Raw genomic sequence first — 8,068 nt, 5'->3', positions numbered from 1 at the left:
GCTCCCTTTGCTATTCCTCCTTCTCCCCGCCCCACAGTACTTATGTATATCTGTCATTTTATTTATTTATATTGATGTCTGTCGTATTCATTCATCCAATAGTATTTATTGAGCGCTTACTATGTGCAGAGCACTGTACTAAGCGCTTGGAATGTACAATTCGGCAACAGAGACAATCCCTGCCCAATGACGGGCTCACAGTTGTATTGATGTCTGCCTCCTTCCCCCTACCCAAGACTATGAGCTCGGTGAGCAGGGATTGTCTCCTCTTTATAGCTGTATTGTACTTTCCCAAGCGCTTAGTACAGTGCTCTGCACACAATAAGCGTTCAATAAATACGATTGAATGAATGGATAAAAATCCATAGCCAAAAAGGTGCCAAGCCTCAGTGGGGCAGAGAACTTGATTCATGCTTTAAACAAAAATTACAGTGTTTCATATTCATTCATTCAGTCATATTTATGGAGTGCTTACTGTGTGCAAAGCCCTGTACTAAGCGTTTGGGAGAGTACAATTCAACAACAGACACATTCCCTGCCTACTTCATAAGTACTTACGATGTGCAGGGCACTGATCTAAGCACGGGGGCTGATGCAAGAAAATCAGGTCGTACACGGTATCTGTCCTACGTAGGGCTCGCAGCCTTAATCCCCATTTTACAGATGAGGTAACTGAGTCACAGAGAAGTGAAACGATTTGCCCCAAGGTCACACAGCCAACAAGTGGCAGAGCCGGGATTAGAACCCAGGGCCTTCTGACTCCCAGGCCCTTGTTCTAGGTACTAGGCCATGCCGCCTGCCCAGTCCTCTCAGCGGATGCTTCCAGGCTCTCCGGCTCAACCCTCCTGCCCTTCCATCTCCCTCCTCCTCCACCATGCCCCTCTCTTGCACTGGCTCTCCTCTCTCCCAGTCAGTTACCACCCAAGAACCAGAATGCTTGGAGAAGTTGATCCAGACAAAGGCTGAAATTACCGTAACTCGACAACAAACAGTCCTGAGAATGTTATAACCCAGTGGTGTTCAGAGCTCAAGTCAGTTTGAGTCACCTTCTTATTTATTTCTTCCTTACAGGAGGATGAATGAGTGAATCCTCTTAGACGTATTACCCTTACTTACTGATCGTCACGGTTAGGGTTCGTTATCAGTAATGTCTTGACCACACAACTAAATGTGGCCTAATGGATAGAACACGGGGCCTTGAGTCAGACGGTCCTGGGTTCTGATCCTGGCTCTGCCCCTCGTCTGCTGATCATTTCACTTCTCTGTGACTCAGTTACCTCATCTGTAAAATGGGGAATAAGGCCGTGAGCCCTACGTAGGACAGGGGCTGTGCCTCAGTTCCTTCAACTGTAAAGAATTGTATCTACCCCAATTGCTTATTAGAATGCCCAGTAAGTGCTTAACAAATACCATAAAAAAACCAACCAAACAAACAAAAAAACCCCATCCTCATTCATTCCCAATCACAGACCAGAGACTAGCTTGGTTCCAAACAGAGGACCAAAGAAGTAGGATTCTCAGGTACTTGCTAAGTGCTTACTACTCTGTTCTAAGCTAAAATAGACACATGTTAATTAGGTTGGATACAATCCCTGTCCCCCCCGGGCCTCACGGTCTTAATCTCCATTTTACAGATGAGGTAACTGAGTCCCAGAAAAGTTAAGCGATTTGCCCAAGGTCACACAGCAGACAAGTAGTGGGGTTAGGATTGCACTTGAAATCCTCTGTTTCCCAGCCCCCTGTTCTTTCCATCAGGCCACCCTGTTTCTCTCAGAAAAAAAAGTCTATGCAGGGCCACAGGTATTGGGATAAAATGGAATTGGGAGTCCAGAGGGTTCTCTGCTAATTAGCTCCATGGGCAGTTGAGTGCCTTTGAAACATTTCTGCCCTAAAGTAATGGTAATGGTTAGCCTCAGACTTGCTACAAAAAACAAGTCTGGGAAGCAGTGTGGCTCAGTGGAAAGAGCCTGGGCTTGGGAGTCAGAGGTTGTGGGTTCTAATTCCAGCTCTGCCACTTGTCAGCTGTGTGACTTTGGGCAAATCACTTAACTTCTCTGGGCCTCAGTTACCTCATCTGTAAAATGGGGATTAAGACTGTGAGCCCCACGTGGGACAACCTGATCACCTTGTATACCCCCAGTGCTTAGAACAGTGCTTTGCACATAGTAACTGTACTCGAAAAGAGAATGGAACTAAAAGGCAGTGAGGATTCGAACCCAAGGTGGTGACGCAAGTAAGGAAAGTAACACTCAGAGACAGTGTTGGATAGATCAGAAAAGGGAGGAAGGTGACCGAGTGCCCGTTCACCTCCGGAGAGGTACGAGTGACACAACGGCACCCCTCTCCTGTTTGGCTGTGCCTTTATTTGCAACATATAGGAGAAGTAGCCAATCACAAAAGAACTCGGACAATGTGTTTTCTTCAATGACCAAAGAGACTCTTCAAGCAGGCCTTATCTGTTTTGGGTAAGAAGCAATCTCCTGTCCAAGCAGGCCTTATCTGTTTTGGGAAAGAAGCAATCTCCTGTCCCCCGGAATTTGGAATTTGCAGATGTGCTATACATCCCACCTGAAATGGGGGACTTCCTGAGACAAAAACAGTCATTTAGATCAAAAGCTGCTATGCTCAGAATGCTGTTTTTAACAGTAAGCACTTAAATACCAGCATTATTATTATTATTATTATTATTAAAAAGGTAAGGCAAGAGCCAGATCACCTTGAGCAGCAGTAGGGCTGAAATCAGGCAGGGTGACACAGGATCACAGGCCTGACACCTTATTTTTGATGGATTAGAGAAGAGGTGAGAAATTCAGAAGGAGCTTCTTTCAATACGAATGATGATATTTGTTAAACACTTTTATTTACCAAGCACTGTGCTAAACACTGTTGTGCGGTAGGTTGGGCAGATACAGTCTGATTTGGTTACAGTATCTGTCTCGTTTGAGGCTCATTCTAAAGGAGATGAAGAATGGGTAATTAACTCCCATTTTTCAGATGTGGAAATGGAGGCAAATCACTTCGCTTCTCTGTGCCTCAGTTACTTCATCTCTAAAATGGGGATTAAGACTGTGTGTCCCATGTGGGACAAGGACTGTGTCCATTCTGACTTGTATCTACCTTAACGCTTAGAACGGCACTTGGCACATAGCTGAGTGACCTGTGGAGCAGCAAGTGGAGCCGGGATTTGAGCCCAGGTCTCCCTACTTCCAATCCTGTGCTTTTCTCACTGGGCCACACAGCTTTTGAAGTTAAGTCAGGGAGAATCAAATCAAAACAAATGGATTTTAGAGCAAATTAAACCAAAGTGGTCTTTGGAAGGCCAAACAAGCGTATTTTGGACACATAATCCGGAGGACTAACTCTATGCAGGAGACACTGATGATAGGAAAAGTCCAGGGTAAATGTGGAAGAGGCAGACCAGCAGCTAGATTCATTCAATCATATTTATTGAGTGCTTAATGTGTACAGAGCACTGTACTAAGAGCTTGGAAAGTACAATCCAGCAACAAATAGAGACAATCCTTACCCAACAATGGGTTCGCAGTCTGGGGGTGGGAAGACAGAGAACAAAACAAAACAAGTAGACATGCATCAGTAGCATCAATATAAATACATAGAATTATAGATATATATATATACATCACTAACGAAATAAAGAGAATAATAAATATGTACATATACACACAAGTGCTGTGGGGCGGGGAGTGGGGTAGAGCAGAGGGAGGGAGATGGGGTCGATGGGGAGGAGGAGGAGAAGAAAAGGGAGGCTCAGTCTGGGAAGGCCTTCTGGAGGAGGTGAACTTTCAGTAGGGCTTTGAAGGGAGGGAGTGTGCTAGTTTGGCAGATGTGAGGCGGGAGGGCATTCCAGGCCAGAGGTTGGACGTGGGCCAGGGGTCGATGGGAGGACAGGTGAGAATGAGACACCGTGGGGAGGTTAGTGGCTGAGGAGCAGAGTGTGCGGGGTGGGCTGAAGAAAGAGAGAAGGGAGGTGAGGTAGGAAGGGGCAAAGGGATGGACAGCTTTGAAGCAATAGTGAGGAGTTTTTGCTTCATGCGGAGGTTGATAGACAACCACTGGAAATTTCTGAGGGGGCGTGACATGCCCAGAGGCAGAAAGATAATCAGGGCAGCAGAGTGAAGTATAGACTGAAGTGGAGAGAGGCAGGAGGTTGGGAGAAGAGAAAGGAGGGTGATGCAGTCATCCAGTTGGGATTTGATGATGGCTAGGTGGATCAAGACAACGATAATGGAAGAACCGTTAGAAGGGTTGAGAGGACAGGATGTTCTGGAGAAAGTACATCCATGGAATCGCTAAGAATCGGAAATGACTCGATGGCACACATAATAATAGGAGCAGATCAACCCCAAATAATGGATTTTACTACTAAGAATCTCATCCTGGGAATATTTAAGGAAAAAAAGGAATAAAGCGTGTCTTGGGAAGGCTTAGGCATGTTTGGGTTGAGAGGAGGGGTGCTGGACCAGATGGAAATTTCTTTGATTTAAACCTAACTTGGATTGACTGTGATCATATGGCTGATGTTTCTAATTCTGGTTCTGCCACATGTCTGTTGTGTGACCTTGGGCAAGGCATTTAACTTTTCTGTGCCTCGCTTCCCTCATCTGTGAAATGGGGATTAAGGCTGAGCCTCACATGGGACATGAATTGTGTTCATTCTGATCAGCTTGTATCCATCCTAAAGCTTACTATAGTGCCTGGCACATAGTAAATGCGTATCAGATACCATAAAAAAGGAAGGGCAAGTAAACCCTAAATCGTAGACTTGACTACTGAGGAATCTCTACCTGGTGACTATTTAGAAAGAAAAATAAAGCATCCGCCTTGGATGGCTTAGAAATCAGTAAAGCATCTGTCTTGGTTGGCTTCGGCATTTATGGGATAAAAGGAGTGGGGCTGGCCTGATGAAACTTTCCTTGACCTAATCCTGCCTTTGGCCAATGAGGTTGCCTGGATTGGCTGGGACCATAAAATAATAGTAATTATTAATGGTATTTGTTAAGAGCTTACTCTGTGCCAGGCATTGTTCTAAGTGCTGCGGTAGATACAAGATAATTGGGTTGGACAAAGTCCCTGTCCCATATAGGATTCACAGTCTTAATTACCATTTTACAGATGAGGGAACAGAGGCACAGAGAAGTGAAGTGACTTGCCCAAGGTCACACAGCAGACAAGCGGCGGAGCCAGGACTAGAACCCCTGACCTTTTGACTCCCAGGCCCGTGCTTTGTCCACTAGGCCAAGCTGCTTCTAGTCCTGCAATCCCAAAACATTTCTCTGCCACGTTCTGGTCAAAAACCTCTTCAAAGGGACTCATTTCAACAACGCGACCTTATCAATCAATAGTATTCATTGAATGCTTACTATGTTCAGAGCACTGTACTAAGCACTTAGGAGAGTACAGTATAACAGAATGAGCAGACACGGTCCCTGCCCATAATGAGCTTAGAGTCTAGAGGAGGAAACAGACATTAAGATGAATAAATAAGTAATTTATGATATGTAATTTAAAGGTATCTACGTTAAGTACACTGGGGTTGGGAGCGGGGCGAATATCAAACGTCCAAAGATCACAGATCCAAGTGCATAGGCGTCGTGGAAGGGAGAGCGAGCCAAGGAAAAGAGGATTTAATCGGGGAAGGCCTCTTGGAGGAGATGTGACCTTAATAATGCTCTGCCGAGGCTCTAACTGACCTAATTTGTTAACCACAGCCTCGTGGTGTGTGGATTTGCTCGATCCTATTTATTGAGTGCTGACTGTGTGCAGTGACTGTACTAAGCACATGGGAGAATATAGTATAACAGTAAACAGACACATTCCCTGCCAACAAAATTGCAGTCCGCAGCCCCAGAGCCCAAAGCCAGGGAGGAGACAATTTTCCAGAAGGAAACGATATATTTACACCTATAAGACTCTCCAAGTCGCTCAGCTAGTCTTGCCTTTCAAAGACGCCCGGAGTTGGTGAGATCTTATCCATACCTCTGGGGGTGGCTGAAGAGATCGGTGGGCAGCCCACAGTGTATTGCAAGCTCTTATTGTACAGATAATAATAATGTTGGTATTTGTTAAGCGCTTACTATGTGCAGAGCACTGTTCTAAGCACTGGGGTAGATACAGGGGAATCAGTTTGTCCCACGTGAGGCTCACAGTCTTCATCCCCATTTTACAGACGAGGTAACTGAGTCCCAGAGAAGTGAAGTGACTTGCCCACAGTCACACAGCTGACAAGTGGCGGAGCCGGGATTCGAACTCATGACTGCGGACTCCCAGGTCCATGCGCTTTCCACTTGACCACGCTGCTTCTCTAAACAGATGTGTTTGCCAGTTGCTTAGCCTGCCACTGTTAATGAATCTTGACATGCCCCTTGCTTCACCTCTCTCCTTCAATCCACCCCAATCCTCATCTTCAGTTTATTCACTCACCAAATTCTGTTGGTTCTACCTTTGTGACATATGTACAATCCATCACAGTTACTACGAGGACCAGCGTGGCTCAGTGGAAAGAGCCCGGGCTTGGGAGTCAGAGGTCGTGGGTTCCAATTCCGGCTCCCCTGCTGGGTGGCTTTGGGCAAGTCACTTCACTCCTCTGTGCCTCAGGGAAATGGGGATGAAGACTGTGAGCCCCACGTGGCACAACCTGATTACCTTGTATCTACCCCAGTGCTTAGAACAGTGTTGGCACATAGTAAGTGCGTGGCTCAGTGGAACGAGCCCGGGCTTGGGAGTCAGAGGTCATGGGTTCGAATCCCGGATTTGCCTCTTGTCGGCTGTGTGACTGTGGGCAAGTCACTTCACTTCTCTGGGCCTCAGTTCCCTCATCTGTAAAATGGGGATGAAGACTGTGAGCCTCACGTGGGACAAGCTGATTACCCTGTATCGGCCCCAGCGCTTAGAACAGTGCTCTGCACATAGTAAGCGCTTAACAAATACCAACATTATTATTAACAAATACCATTATTATTGCTATTATTATTAGGACGTTGAACCAAGCCCTTTTCGTATCCAGTCTTGACTAAGGAATTGGCCTCCCCAGTGACCTCCCTGCCTCCAAGCTCTCCAGCCCACAGTTCACTCAGTTGTCCATATCAATTTTCTCTGAAGAAAAAGAAGAGTTCTGGCCGCATCTCCCCACTCCTCAAAACCTTCCAATGGTTGTCTATCCAGCTCCACAAAAAAACACTCCTCACCATTAGCTTTGAAGCACTCAATCAGCTTGCTCCTCACTACAATCCCAGCTCTGCCACTTGTCAGCTGTGTGACTGTGGGCAAGTCACTTCACTTCTCTGGGCCTCAGTTCCCTCATCTGTAAAATGGGGATTAACTGTGAGCCTCACGCGGGACGACCTGATTACCCTGTATCTCCCCCAGCGCTCAGAACAGTGCTCTGCGCGTAGTAAGCGCTTAACAAATACCAACATTAATTAATTACAATCCAGTCCACACTCACTTTGCTCTCTTACTCAACATTCTCACGGTCGACCACAGGCTCACCCACGTGTGGAATTCCCTCATATTCAACAGGCCACCAATCTCCCCAACTTCAAAACTCTATTAAAATCATTTCTCCTTCAGGAAGTCTTCCCTGACTGACCTCATTTCACCACCCTATTTGCCTTCCTCTCCGCATCGCCTAGGCACTTGAGTCTGCATTTTGATACTCGCCCCACGTCCAGTCCCACGGAACTTATGTACATAACCTTCTATTTTGTTCTTTCCCTTGTCTGTAATTTCCTTTTAACATCTACCTTTCCTACCAGTTGATAAAGTCCTCGAGAGCAGGGGTCATGTCTTAGTACAATGCTCAGTACAGTGGTCTGCACACTGTAAGTGCTCCATTAATACCACTGAGTAACTGATTGACCCCGCCTCTTGGTGGCTTGATCTGCTCCATCCCATGCAAATCCACAGACACATTCCTTTACACATAATAATGATAATAATGATAATAATTGTGGTATTTGTTAAGCACTTACGTGTGAAGCCAAGCACTGTCCAAAGTGCTGGGATGGATACAAGCAAATTGGGTTGGACACAGTTCCCGTCCCATGTG

Source organism: Ornithorhynchus anatinus, chromosome 4 (genome assembly GCF_004115215.2).
Source record: "Ornithorhynchus anatinus isolate Pmale09 chromosome 4, mOrnAna1.pri.v4, whole genome shotgun sequence".
In the NCBI taxonomy this organism is placed as follows: Eukaryota; Metazoa; Chordata; class Mammalia; order Monotremata; family Ornithorhynchidae; genus Ornithorhynchus; species Ornithorhynchus anatinus.
The sequence above is the reverse complement of the archived record's forward strand: the minus strand, read 5'-3'. Positions refer to the sequence as shown.